This window comes from Meles meles, chromosome 2 (assembly GCF_922984935.1).
Source record: "Meles meles chromosome 2, mMelMel3.1 paternal haplotype, whole genome shotgun sequence".
Lineage (NCBI taxonomy): Eukaryota > Metazoa > Chordata > Mammalia > Carnivora > Mustelidae > Meles > Meles meles.
Genome location: NC_060067.1, coordinates 42225472 through 42236622, shown reverse-complemented (window position 1 = coordinate 42236622; position 11151 = coordinate 42225472). Strand labels below are relative to the sequence as shown.

Sequence of the window (11151 nt, the reverse complement as noted above, 5' to 3'; positions counted from 1 at the left end):
TCATCTCAGCTGAAAATTAATTACAAGAATATCTTAGCTTTTAATGGATTTTAAATGATCTAAAATCCCTCTCTGTATTTTAATATATAATTCTTTTATATTAATAGCAGAACAGATATGAGGAATAAACTTTATGAAGCATATAGCACATCAATAATTCTCCATGTATTTGAAGTCTTCTGCTTAAATTTTTTAATGTATGCTCTGAATGAGATTAATTTTCTCATAAGAAGCATTTGCAATCTAGCTGAAAATACTTAATAGAAATTTGTTATTTCTTTAGAATGAATGCTGGCTAATTTTTCTATTCTTGCCTGTTTAGCATAACTTTGTTCAAAATTTATCTGAAAGTCATTTTCATAGCTATAATACAAATATTTTCAAGCATAAGACAATGTTTTGTTTGGTAATCTAAATAGAAAAATTGTTCTAATCAGTGACAGTATTATATACAAAAGTTCCAAATAAGTTATGAAACAAGAAAGCATTGAGGAGTATTTACATTAAAGCGATTTGGTAAAATGTGCTTTTGTTAGATGTTGCAAAATGGCAACATTATACCAACATCAAATTTCATCAGAAGCAGACAAAAATTTCATTCAAAGAAAAAATCAATTATGCAGTTTGACCATGGGTCATCTGTACCTTATTTTTAGCATCCAATAAAATGAAGATAATGTGATAATCACCATCTTGAAGGACTGTTGTAAGAAAGAAATGAATTACTGTATGCAGTGTTTCAAAAGTGCTTGGCATGTGTAAAGTGTTATATGTATCATCATTATTATTTTTATCACTTGCAATAGTATAATTATGGCAAGGAAAGTACAATTGTATGTTTGGCACAAGTATGCATTCAGCTATATTAACCAAGAAAATGATGTAACACATCAAAATGGTAGCTGCTGATCTATGTACAAATTTTTGTATGGTTAATTTAGAGTAAGAAATATATACATTTTCATTCAATAAATAAATAATGATAGATGGATAGATAGATAACAGATGATAGACAGATGATAGATGAATGGATGTCAGATGAAAGATAGATGATGATAGATGATAGATAGATGATAGATAGAGAATAGGTAGACAGGAAGCCTAATATACTCCAAAAATTTGTCTTGAAGGAGTAGTGTACAAAAAAACAAAAACAAAAACAATTAAAACATTCTTTTTGAACTTATGTTCCCATGAAGGTAGATACAGAAGATAAGCAAATAAATACCTATACAGCAGGCCAGATGATCATAAATGTTAATGGATACAGGAAGAAAGACAAGAAAGTGAAGGGATCAGCAGTAGGAGGTGGGGAAGACTACATAGTTTTAAAGAGTGATCAGCAAAGACTCATTAAAGAAGAAACATTTGGTCAAAGACAAGAAGATGAGGAGCAAGCCATGTGGACAAGCCCTTCTGAGGTAGGAAACTGCCAATGCAAAGGCCCTAAGGTAGAACGATATCTGGTATGTTCCAGGAAATTCTAATAAAATATCTCTCCTTAATACCTAATGCCAGATGATCATAAAACTTCTAATACCTGGAGACCATTTTAGATATTGTTTCCTCTTTTTTTTTTCTCATTTTCTTTTTTTTTTCCATTTTATTAATTTTTTCAGCGTAACAGTATTCATTCTTTTTGCACAACACCCAGTGCTCCATGCAAAACGTGCCCTCCCCATTACCCACCACCTGTTCCCCCAACCTCCCACCCCTGACCCTTCAAAACCCTCAGGTTGTTTTTCAGAGTCCATAGTCTCTTATGGTTCGCCTCCCCTCCCCAGATATTGTTTCCTCTTGAATTCCTAGTTCTTTTAAAATTCAAATCATAATATTTATATAAAAAGTTTGAGAAATTTAACAAATCAAAAATATATTTAACCTTTTACATTTTACATTCATTGAATAATTTAATCATTTCAGGACCCTGTGAGACCACATCCACTTTATATAAAAGAAGATAATGAGTTTAAGATGTGTTAGGCCATTCGATCAAAGTTATTCAGGATATTACTGAAAAATTATAGCTATAACACATATCAATAACTAACATTTTTCTTGTTGTAAAATAGTTCCAGATTATCAACAAAGCTCAAAATGTGATAATCAGTACACTGAATGATTTTTCATATTGATTTTATGAAGTGTGTTCGTATTTAAACCAAGGCCCTACAATTTGTAATTTTGTGTCATTTCTTAGCCTAACTTCATCTGAAGGAAACAAAATATTTTGGAAAAAAGTATTCTTACAGAGCGCAATGGTAATATTTTTAAACTCTTGTATTATACATCTTATTTTCTCTATAGTATGGTGGTTAATATATTAAGAAAAGAAGGAATGCTACATTACAACCAGGAATAATCAGATAACCGCACATGCACACCCACACCTACATGCACAGTTGAAATGCTTGTTCTGATTGCACTAGGCTTATTTCACCCTCCAGTTTTCATCTGTGAAAGATGGGACACTATATTTTTTTTTCCATTTTATTTATTTTTTCAGCGTAACAGTATTCATTCTTTTTGCACAACACCCAGTGCTCCATGCAAAACGTGCCCTCCCCATTACCCACCACCTGTTCCCCCAACCTCCCACCCCTGACCCTTCAAAACCCTCAGGTTGTTTTTCAGAGTCCATAGTCTCTTATGGTTCGTCTCCCCTCCCCAATGTCCATAGCCCGCTCCCCCTCTCCCAATCCCACCTCCCCCCAGCAACCCCCAGTTTGTTTTGTGAGATTAAGAGTCATTTATGGTTTTGGGACACTATATTTAAAGACTGAGTTGAGTGGGATGCCTGGGTGACTCAGTCAGTTGGGCATTGGACTCCTGGTTTCATCTCAGGTTCCTGATCTCATGGGTTGTTAGATATGGGCTCCCTGCTCAGCGAGAAGTCAGTTTTGGATTCTTCTCCTTAGTCATGCAATCTCTCTCTCTCTCTTTCTCTCTAAATTAAAGTAAATAAATCTTTAAAGACTGAGCTGTGAAATTAAATTTAGGTTCATACAGAACATTATAAGGCAAATAGATTCTATACTTGCCATAGGTTAAATTCAATTTATTATGGAAATAAAGTGTTGACAACTATTATTTTTTGAAGTTCCAAGTTGTATAATAGAATGCAGTTACTCTTACAACTGTATACCATGATATGATATATTAATTAGCTGTGACGCTTTCTCTTCAGAGAAAATCTTAAATTTATTAAAGGTACTAGAATTTTATATTATCAGAGAAATGATAGAACACAGTTATTTATTTTGATATCTCTTTTATAGCCATGTGAAAAATAAATTATTAACTCATTAGAAGTACATTATTGAGCTTTGACATTTTGTAATTGCTTTAGTAATTACATTGTTTTAACCCACTGAGCCACCCAGGTGCCCAGTAATTACATTGTTTATACAAAATAAGGTAAGTCACAATGTAAGTGTATTTTACATATTAAATGTTATATAAAGTGCAAGGAATAATCACAAATATGTAATTTATGACTTCTTAGTAAAAAGGAAAATTATACTAAATTATAACTTATATAATATGAGGAATAATGTATATATAATAAGAGGAATAATATATAATAAGAAGAATATGAAATATTCCTCTTCTGTTTTGGAAAAGCTTTTAATAGTATAATATTTCCTCTTTATCCATGTGGGATATGTTCTGAGACGCCCAGTGGATACCTGAAACTACATATACTATGTTTCTCCTATACATTCATACCTTTGATAAAGTGTATTTAAAATTTAAAAATTAGCATAGTAAAAGATTAATGAGGACAACAAATAAAACCATTATGACAGTATAGTGTAATAAAAGTTTTGTGAATCTGGCTTCTTTCTGAGTATCTTGTACTGTGCTCACCCTTCTTTTTGTGATGATGTCAGAGGATAAAATATTCACATGATGAGATGAAATGAGGTGAATGACACAGCCCTTGTGATATAGTGTTAGATTACTATTGACCTGACCATATCTCAGTAGGTGGATCATCTGTTTTTGGACAGGGTATGGTTTAGAGTGGGTAACTCCAACTGAGAAAAGCAAAACCATAAATAAGGGGGATCTATTGATTCATGAATCTTCTAAAAGACACATTTGCTTCATAAAAACTCAGATATATTGCTATTACATTACCATCTACATGTATACTCTGAATTTATAAAGTGAGTATGTACATAATGCTAATTAAAATATCCTGTCATGAGCCCTGCCCAGATGTCTCAGTCAGTTAAGTGTCAGAATCTTGTTTTTGGCTCAGGTCATAATCTCAGAGTCCTGTGATCAAGCCCTGCTTTAGTCTCTGTGCTCAGCAAGGAGTCTGCTTGATATTTCCTCTCTCCCTCTCCTTCTGCCCCTCCACCTTTGCTCTCCCTCTCTAAAATAAATAAATAAATAAATCTTTTTAAAAATTTGACAAAAAATAAAATAAAAAATCCTGTCATGAATAAACTGTATTTGTGTGTGTTGTGTGTGTGTGAAATAGGTGATGGGGAATTTTTTTTTAATTGTCTTATGTTAGACAACATAAAATGCATCATTAGTTTTTGATGCACTGTTCCAAGATTCATTGGTTATGTACAGCACCCAGTGCTCAATGCAATATGTGACTATCCTTCCACACTTTCCCCTCTAAAATCCTGTTTGTTTCTCAGAGTCCACAGTCTTTCATGGTTCATCTCCCCCTCTGATTTCCCCCAATTCACTTTTCCTTTGCTTCTCCTTGTATCCTCCATGTTATTCCTTATGTTTCACAAGTAAGCATATGATAATTGACATTCTCTGCTTTACTTATTTCACTCAACATAATCCCCTCCAGTCCCATCCACGTTGATGCAAAAGTTGGATATTCATCCTTTTCGAAGGCTGAGTAATATTCCATTGTATACATGGACCACATCTTCTTTATCCATTCATCTTCTCAAGGGCATCTCAGCTTTTTCCGCAGTTTGGCTACTGTGGACATTGCTACTATGAACATCGGGGTACATATGGCCCTTCTTTTCACTACATCTGTATCTTTGAGGTAATATCCAGTAGTGCAATTGTCTGTATTTTCAAATAACACTTAGAAATTTAGCCTTTCTACCTTGGGTTGAATTTCCTCTTTCAGGCAGATGCATTCACTTAGAAACACTTCCATCATTCATTATATATTGACTCATCATTATAGTAGACATCTGTTACTTTTTGCTAACCACAATAGTTGACATATGTTTTATCTTCTCAGCATACAAGCACTATGTTTTTCTATTGGAAACATTCCTATTTCCCTTTCCAAAGCCACCAAACCCTATCTCATCCTCATGGTTCAAAGGTAGGAAGGTGGTCTAACTTCAAAATACTTTCTGCAATTTGGGGAAAGAGAAACCTTGCTTTCTTTTGGAATTACAAAGTGAATAGGACAGAGATTTGAAGACCATCTTGCCAACTTGGAATAGAAGAGGCCTCTCTGCCTTCTTGAGGATGAAAGCAATATAAGAAAATGCAAATTCCTGAAGACAAATTTGAACTCCTGGAACCTGTCATTCCTAAAGCTGAAACCCTATGTTTTCTTTTCAATGAACCTACAAATTTGCAGTTTGATTTCCATTTTTATTGCCACAAAGGAAGAGTCATAAATAGTTCAGAAATGCTGCATACTGAAGTATCTTTTAAATAGAAACATTTCATAAAAAGGAAAAATCAAATTCTCTTCAGTATGAATTCTTTGAGAAGAAACTGGATCAATCAAGTCTTTATGTATTATAAGTCTTCTAATTTTCACTATGATAGATACAAGAGAACTTGGTTTTTCAATTTGTGGATCACAGTGTGGTTATAATTTCAACCCCAAGAACTTCAAAAAATCTAATTGGCTTCAATTAAGATAAGTTACAATAAGCTATTTCCACAGCTTAGATGAAACTGAGAAAAAAAACTGACAAGTTTCTTAAATAATAACACATAAAAAACATTCAGAAAATAGATCAGTCTCAGCTGTATCTAGCTATATCTTCTGATTTGGGTTTTATATCAGGTTTTCAAAGGAATATTAATATAGTGATGGGGAAAGTCCAGCTATGCAATTGGAAGACTTAAGAGGCAAATTTCATTAATCGTGAATTTGAACAACTCCTTACACACTCAGAAGTTTTAGGATTTTTTTATGTATAATGATACTATTTAACATCAAGAATGATGGTGGTGATTGAGACTGTACCTGTGAGAATATTTGTGAACTGTTAAATGCTATACGAATATTACACGCATGTGTGTATATATACTAAAAGTGTGTGAACATATGTGTGTTATGTGTATGAGTATGGACACAATTAGGTTTTACAGAATCCCAGAAACTTTTCTCTATTGTGTGAGGAAATTTTATACTGTGGAATTTAAGAGTACTGTCTCAGTAGCCAGACTTCCTGGGTTCAGGTCACATCTGTGCCACTTACTAGCTATATAACCTTGGGCAAGTTTATTGTTTCTTAAGGCCTCCATTCCCTCATATGTAAATAATTTTCATTAATAATTTAGTTAACACAGATATAAAGCTTAGAACAATTATATATTTGCTTAGAGTATGATTAGCACTCTAATACTCTGTTCAAACTTTTAGTTTGAACAATTATTAGGTGATTCTCTGTTGAGGTTTGCTCAGCCCTTGACTCAGATTCAATATTCTCAGATATGGCCCTCTTAGGATTTTTCCACTCTCTGTAATCTGGACAGTATTTGTATACTTCTTTCATTTCTCAGAATGTTTAATGTGTCAGGCATGACATCAAGGCAGAGAGCCCAGATAAACAAGTTGTCACATTCTTGCCCCTGGAAACAATCAGGTTTCTTGGGTAGGTGACAACTTCCCCTTTGGGTGATATCAAGGGGCAACATATATTATGCTTGCTTGTTTATCACTGGGTTTTCTCTGGTAGATGATGAGTTGCTTAAGGACATGAGTCTTTCTAAATTTATCAGAGAAAACACAAGGTCTTTGAAGAGGAGTTAGAGGATTAAAAAAAGGAGCCAGACAGGGCTGAGGAAGAAAATACTTGGAGGAGGACATAGAAATTGCAGAAATTTGCACTAGTCTGTAAAGTATCAGAACTAGGGGGAAAAAAAGGTAAGACATATTGCTGACAGTGATAATTCCCCAACGGTTTGAGACAGAATGTGTAAAAAGACACTAGTAATTTAGAAGTGTAGTGGTGGTGACATTAATAGTAACAGTAGAAACAGTTGGTGTCAGTTTAAAAGAGCTAATTGTTCCTTAATCTCTGAAGACATTTGTTGTCTTGCTAACACTGATATGTTTGAAGCTATTGGCACCTCTTCCCATGATCTGGAAAGCAGCAGAAATATTTGAAATCATGCAAGAAAAGTTAAAATTTATTTATCTTAGTGAAGCTTTGGTCATGTCAACAAAGGAAAGAATTTGAAAGGCCATATGTACATTAAATTATCTGGGATATCTCTATCTATCTATCTATCTATCATCTATCATCTATCTAAGTATCTCTGTGTGTGTGTGTATGTGTGTGTGTGTTTGTATGTATGCATATACATAAACAAAACCAACCAACAAAGAACTTTCAAGTGAGTTTTGAAGTTAGAATCACCAAGCTCTTTGTATTGGAGTTTTCTTGAAAAGATCTTCTGCAGTAACATAAGTATGAAAATTAGTGGATGACAAGAGTCAGAAAAACCAGTGAGACTTTTGATTCTCTCAATGACAGATTAAGGAGACAATCTGGGGGGCGCCTGGGTGGCTCAGTGGATTAAGCCGCTGCCTTCGGCTCAGGTCATGATCTCAGGGTTCTGGGATGGAGTCCCGCATCGGGCTCTCTGCTCTGCAGGGAGCCTGCTTCCTCCTCTCTCTCTGCCTGCCTCTCTGCCTACTTGTGATCTCTCTGTCTGTCAAATAAATAAATAAAATCTTTAGAAAAAAAAAAAAAAGGAGACAATCTGGTTCAGAAGTTAAAAATTTGGTATCTTTATGATAGCAATGCCTGAAGATCATGGTTTCAAGATGTCATGACCATGAAGACAACGTCTATAAGAATAATCTTAAACTTAATTATATTAGAAGTGTCCTGTTCATTCCCTCAGTCCCTCAAAAATATTAAATCCTTAAGTCATACAGGATATATTCAGTTGTCTGCAAACTGCAGAGAAGATTATTTAAGAGTCATAATGAATGTTCATAATGGAGGCATTAAAATTTTTCAACCTCAATTTCTCTCTCTCTCTCTTTACATATATATGTAAAGAAGAAATCTCTAGAATGCTGGAGATCAAACCATTTTTTACTACATCTTTAGATTAAATTCTTGTATTTTCTTTTTTTAATATATTTTATTTATTTATTTGACAAACAGAGATCACAAGTAGGCAGAGGCAGGCAGAGAGAGAGAAGGGGAATCAGGCTCCCCGCTGAGCAGAGATCCTGATGTGGGGCTTGATCCCAGGACCCTGGAATCATGACCTGAGCTGAAGGCAGAGGCTTTAACCCACTGAGCCACACAGGTTCCCCAAATTCTTGCATTTTCAATGGAATTCTTTAATATATATAATAATTTTTCCATTTTTTAAAAGAATGTCATGAAAATGACTTAGAGAAAGAGATGAGTCTAGCTATAAAAGCAAAAACGCTCAAAAATGTATTGTTTTGAAGGGTCAGGGGTGGGAGGTTGGGGGAACAGGTGGTGAGTAATAGGGAGGGCACGTTTTGCATGGAGCACTGGGTGTTGTGCAAAAACAATGAATACTGTTACGCTGAAAAAATAAATTAATTAAAATAGAGATAGAAAAAAATGTATTGTTACAGAATAAAATTAAGACAACCATGTGTCAAAAGGAACAAATAAAGATATTTTTTGCTATACCTTACTATTTGAAAATTTCCACAAGTCTACATGCCCAATAAGAAAGTAGTCAAAAACTGAAAGATGCTGCAGAGTCATGGGGGAGACTCTATAGAGCCTTTCCCCACCAATGTCCTTCCTCTTTTTCTCCTAGCCTGCTCATTTGCCATTGCTGAGACACAGCTCCAAATGGAGGGACCCACTCTGTGCCTCCTGGGTCCCCCTATGTCATTCCTTGGTGTGACCCTGATGGTGGGGCAGGCTTTGGACTCCTTAATCTCTGGTGCATATTTAAGAAGATTTCACCTTTGTATGGCATAGATGAATTATTCCTCTTCCACCATGAATGAAAAACTTAATGTTTTCTCAGTAGTTACCTAGCTATGGGATCTAGTGGTCGATCCCATTAAATAGAGGAGCCATTGTCTAGGGTCAGGGGTGTCTGCCTGACCTTATTTTATTTCTGGGCCATTTCAGTGACCCTGTCCACTTAGTTTTGCTCATTCTTCATTACTTGGCAGAATGCTGTGCTAACAAAGATGAAAGGAGAACTGGGGATGATGTTAAGCTTGCAAAATGTTGTAGAGAAGACTACAACTCCAAAAGAAACAAAACTGCTGGCTTCTGAAATTTATGGGATCCTTCATTCTTCCAATATGGCAGATGGTGATAGTTTCAGGGAAATGAATTCATATAGAAAGAAAATTTGGATTTTTCTGGGACCTACACTACAAACATTCCAAAACAGTGGTTTTTGCACATAGATGGTATTGGTGATATATATCAGAAAAATCTCTGTGAAGAGGATTTGTTAGAAATTAAAGGTGTTTATCTCTGTGTTTTTGAGGTCTTTTACCGCTGCAATAAGATTCTTTCTGGTTTCTTCTATATTTTTCTCAAGCCCAGAATGCACCCCAATGTTTATATCAGCATTATCAATAGCAGCCAAACTACGGAGTGAGCCAGCCCAAGTGTCCACAAACTAATGAATGGATAAAGATCATATATATATATATATGAACATTCTATGTAAATATATATATAGAATGTTATGTATAGCATCCTATATATGTATGTGTATATATATGACATGTGTGTGTGTGTGTATATATATATATATATATATATGTATATATAGGATGCTATTCCACCATCAAAAAGAATGAAATCTTTCCATTTGCAACAATGTGGATGGAACTAGAGGGTATGATGCTGAGCAAAATAAGTCAGTCAGAGAAAGATTAATACCATATGATTTCACTTATTTGGAATTTAAAAAGCAAAACGGATGAACACAGGGGAAGGAAAAAAGAAAAAAGAGGGGGAAGCAAACCATAAGAGACTCTTAACAATGGAGACCAAACAGGGTTGCTGGAGGGGGTGCGGGCGGGGGATGAGCTAAATGGGTATGGGTATTAATGAGGGCACTTGCTGTACTGAGCACTGGGTGTTATATGTAAGTGATGAATCACTAAATTATGCTCCTGAAACCAGTACTACACTATATTTTAACTGAATAGAATTTAAATACATTTGAAGAAAAAAAAAATTAAAGGTGCTATTAGCTTCAGTTTTCAAATGGCTGTTCAAAGTTCACGGTATGGATCCATTCAGATTTGAAAGCAGGGGCTTTGCATCAGCAATAACACCAACCCAGGTTATGAAGGCTCAGCAAGTTGTGAAAAATTAAAGTGGAGAAGAGATGCTGGTCCCATTCCCAGACACACATGAGGAAGTAGAAGAGACCACAGAACTGCCTGACTACCTGCCTAAGAATGAGAAACCTCAAGGAGCAGGACAAAGCAGAGTCCTAAGTTGACTCACTCAGAAGGTAAAGTTACTGCCAGAGCAGAGCTGCAAAATTTTATCCAGATATCCTGGTATGCTAAGCGAAATAAGTTGATCACAGAAAGAGAATTATTACATGATCCCACTGATATGAGGAATTTAAGAGGCAGGGTGGGTGTTGTGGGGGAAGTGGGGGGAAAATCAAACATTATGGAACCACGGAGGGAGACAAACCATAAGAGACTCTTAATCTCAGGAAACAAACTGAGGCTTGCGGAATGGGAGGGGGTTGGGAGGGATGGGGTGGCTGCAGGATGGACATTAAGGAGGGTTTGTGCTATGGTGTGTGCTGTGAATTGTGTAAGACTGATGATTAACAGACTTGTACCCCTGAAACAAATAATGCATTATATTTTAATAAAACAAAACAAAACAAAAAAACGTGATGATTTCAGTTTGGTTCTCATGGAGTATGTGAACCAACAAGGGGCTAGTTTTCCATTGTTGTAGT

At 35.2% G+C, this 11151-nt stretch overlaps 1 pseudogene; it reads left to right on the top strand.

Moving 5' to 3' along the window:
• Window positions 1–9173: 9173 nt before the first annotated feature.
• Window positions 9174–10666, top strand: LOC123936824 (annotated as a pseudogene).
• Window positions 10667–11151: the final 485 nt, after the last annotated feature.